The sequence below is a fragment of the Pseudophryne corroboree genome, chromosome 2 (genome assembly GCF_028390025.1).
Source record: "Pseudophryne corroboree isolate aPseCor3 chromosome 2, aPseCor3.hap2, whole genome shotgun sequence".
Lineage (NCBI taxonomy): Eukaryota > Metazoa > Chordata > Amphibia > Anura > Myobatrachidae > Pseudophryne > Pseudophryne corroboree.
In genome coordinates, this window is record NC_086445.1 from 431,274,932 (window position 1) to 431,279,394 (window position 4,463).

A 4,463-nucleotide genomic window follows, 5' to 3' on the forward strand; every position below is an offset into this window, starting at 1 on the left:
CCACCCCCACCCCCCGCCTTGGGAACTCCTCTGCCTGATTGACAGGCAGAGGTGTTCGCATGCGCAGGATACACCCTGAATGAATAGGATCCAACCTGAATCAAGCCTAATATCCTTTCTTTAGAGTCTTGTTGCAGGGAGGGCTTCACCTCTCTCTCCTCTGGAGAAGCGTCATGCTCGTTCTCAAGTCAGCGGACTGATAAGAGGCAAATACCTTCGAAGAACTACAAACTTGATGTCACCTTGTGAAACCCATGTTGATTTGTCTTACAGCTGCCAATATTAAAGGAATGTTTTCAGTAAGCATTTTCCAATCTTTCCAAGCTTGTCATTTTTTCCATGTTCAAGGGCTTCAAACTATTAGAGTTTCCTTTGAAGACTATAAATAAATTAAATACTCCTACCAAGGATGAATGAGATGAATTACCAAGAAAGATTAATGTATTTGGGGCAAAAGTTAAACAAAGGAATAACACAAAAAACAAATCCAACAACATAGTTTTGCATGTGCAACATATTTTATTTACTAAAGGGCAGTAAAAACAGATCTGTATTTGAACCAGGTTTTTGAATACTATTAATAGTGCCCTCTAATTGGTTAATGCAAAAAAAACACAGATTAATCAACAATTTCATTATGTTGAATTTAAAATTCCTACCATTCATATAATCAAATGTAAGCATCAAGGTAACTTACTTACATATACTTTGAAAAGAGGAAGGAGGGAATGAACAAGACAATGTTGTAAAACATTTCATTGTATCATTTTACAGCTCAACAATGTGGCATATAAAGAACAGTAATTACTATAATATGCTATTTCCAATTTGTATGTTATCCTATGATATGCTTAATGTATATAATGCTAGAATCTAAATGTTTCAAATGGCAACAGTACAATCATTGCAGAATAAGATGACACTGCCAAGCTTCAGGAGTCACTTATGCTATTATTTCAGCTCCATATTTTTGTAACTCTAAACTTCAAGGTTTAGTGATTCATTTCTGCTCCACTAATACCAATTTTAGGTGTTTTAGAGAGGAAAATGGAAGTTAAAAGGTGAGATTGATTTCATCAGCCTTAAACTTTCACACAAATAATTTTTATTTTGCCTTGTTTTTATTATTACAGTACCTGGATGATAACCAAATCCATAGAATCACACTTAACCACTTAAATTATGTTTATTTTTATTATTTGTTGTTTATAAATGTTACAAAAAATGTCAAATTTAAAAAAATCTAATTAAGTTTAAATCATATTTTTTATAAGTGAATTTAAATATGTTATTGATATCTTGCTCCCCCTCCTCCCAATTTCCATGGGACCCCATTAAAAAATTATTTTTCACACCCCCTTGGAAATAGATTACCCAATAACATTAACCACTTAGTGGTAAAATATACAGAGTTGCATAGCCCCACCACCTTAACCCCTGGGGTGGCCCTGATTTTTGCATACATTACTCCCATCTCCTACCATGTGACTGGTGTAATTGTCTCACTATTTTACCTCCCTCCCTTAGCCCCAGAGACAAATTACTTTATTGAGTCATTACCCTTATCTCCCACACCCAGTGCAAGTAAAGGCCCCCCTCCAAAGGTATAATTCCTGACCCCCATATGCAAAACCCTTTTTCCCTTCCTCCACATGCAGTGGAGGGCAGGCCTGGATTAACCACAAGCAACCTAGGCACCTAACTAGGGCCTGTGGGTCCCAAGGGGATGACCATCATTAATATTACTAATACTGGCCAGGAGCTCCATAGGAGCACTGCACAACCACCGTGTGACATCATGTGGACCTGCCGAGCACTCCCAGAGTCCCACTGTCTGCAATGCATCAAAGTGCCTCCCGCTAACCACAGCACAGCAACAGCTGACACTGCCAGCACCATGGACACATTGGCCTGATGGGGATATGGGACATTTCATGCTGGGCCAGCCTCAAAGCACAGCGCACATCTCAGTGAAATAATGCAGCTGTATGTCATCAGGTAAATAAACTCTACTCACAACTACCATTTTGAGAGTTTCCAGGATGGTGTACCTTTTATATAGTCACTAACCTCTTGTCCCACTCTGCCTGTGATATCAGTCTATAGATTGAGCATGAGAAGCTTTTTCATACTTCTCCCTTTGCGCCTGCTTTCCCACATTACCCCAGAAGCTGTCAAACACGTTATTAGAATGTCTACCAATATACTGTAATGTGTTGGTTATCTCTGTTGGTGTTATGTGTTCCAAATCTATATGATGTAACATGATGAGTATCTTTCTATTATTCATTTTTATTTTTAACCATGTTGGTGCAAAATAATGGGCATTTTTCTGCTATATTGCAAGTGGCACCACTAATGGTGTAATATGAAGGGGTGCACAGCCAATGTACAATGATGTTCCCCCTGGTAGCATAAAGTGATGGGCACCTTTACTGGTACAGGTTGAGTATCCCATATCCAAATATTCCAAAATACGGAATATTCAGGAATGCAGAATTTTTTAAATGAGACTGAGATGGTAAAACCTTAGTTTTCTGATGGCTCAATGTACACAAACTTTGTTTAACACACAAAGTTATTAAAAAATATTGTATTAAATTACCTTCAGGCTGTGTATAAGGTGTATATGAAACAAATGAATTGTGTGTATGTACACAAATTTTGATGAATGCACAAAGTTATTAAAAATATTTGCTAAAATTACCTTCAGGTGTATTTAAAACATAAATGCATTCTGAGCTTAGACTTGGGTTAATTTGCCAAGATATCTCATTATGGTATGAAATTATTCCAAAATACTTCTGGTCCCAAGCATTTTGGATATGGGATACTTAACCTGCATTATATGTAGAATGTATAATATATAGTGTGTTTAGTTATTTTTCCTGTTAAGGGCCAATGTGGTGGTTTTTTTTCTATCGAGCCCAATGTGAGTTATTGTTTTCTGTAATATAAGGCAGTCCTATCCACTCCCCACCTACCACAAAAAATACAGCTTACAGTGCATTTAATAAAAAAAGGGGTGGGGGTTGGGCACAGTGATCCATTACTGGTATCTTGCCTAGGGCCCTGTGAAGTCTAAATCTGGCTCTGGTGGAGGGTGTGACTTATAACCAGTCTTCCCTGTTGCTGCTGACCTCTACACTTGCAGAGATCAGCTAAATACTGCTTGGGAGGGAATTATGTATTAATATATAATTACATATGCATTTAGAAATTCACCTTATGCCTAAATAAAATGTTTTGTGTTTTTTTTACACAGCATTTTGTATCAAATAAAAAAAAATTCATACATTGATAAGATGTAATGTAAAGCTACAGTAGTACCACCTGGTGGATTTGCCCTTTTCTGGGCTCTCTGAGGCTGCACCATGCACTTGTTTTTTATAGGCTCTGTAGTTAGTCATGGCTGAAAACTTGAACTTTGTGAAAGTGTGGAGGAGTGTGAGTGGGGGTGATCATTGATAAAGAATAACCACATACAATGCAGCCTCTGATTGGTCAACTAACTCACAAACTATTCTACCTATTATGCTGCAGTTTTATTTAATTACTTATTTATTTCTTAAAAGTTACTTATGTAGAACACAAATGCAGCATTTTACAGAGAATGTTTTGGGGCCTATTCATCATCAGTTAATTACCCATCACATATGGAATCGCTATTTTATGTAAAGAACCATTCATCATTAGGAGCCCAATAGGGACTCCTAATATTGAGCAAACCCTGAAAAGTTTAGTTTTCCAAGTTTGCATGTGACAAAAAATGCCATTTTCAGATGGAAATTGTTCTTGGAGCTCTGCTACTTCCTATCGGAAGGAGTTTTGGCGATGTAAAGAAGAATCTAAGTGGGTCCCTCCACCACCTCATCACTGTCTGACCAGTGACTCTACACATGCATGACCCCACAAGTGCATAAGCCGGCAAAGGGGATGTTAAGTTTCACTGTTACCTCTATAGTAGGGTTGCTGATCATGGGGGCAGATGCTTTTTGGAGCAGCTGTCCCTGCACTGGAGCAATATTGAATTGCTCCCTTGATAAGTATCCTCGGCCACAACGTGCCCCCGATGATGAATTGGCCCCTTAGTCATTCAAATGAGTTTTCAGGTGTTGAAAATGTTTACATCTTTAGTTTAGGTAATTTATCTTTAAGATGTTTGTGATCACATTAGTTGACTGAATGTCTAATGTATTGTCTATAAAAAATGCACAAAGATTAAAAATGAAAACATAGCGAATCTAAATCATTATAATCTCAACTCTATATTATCTCTTCTATGAGTTTAATTATGCAAGTGGAGTGATGGAAACATTTTTATTCTAAATATCAGGGCCAGATTAATAATGGGACTTATGGATCTCTAACTCCAAGCCTCAGTATAAAAATAGGCCCATCATCGTGAAAGCATGATTATAACCACTCACCCACTGGCCACACAGTTGCCCAAAATTATACAT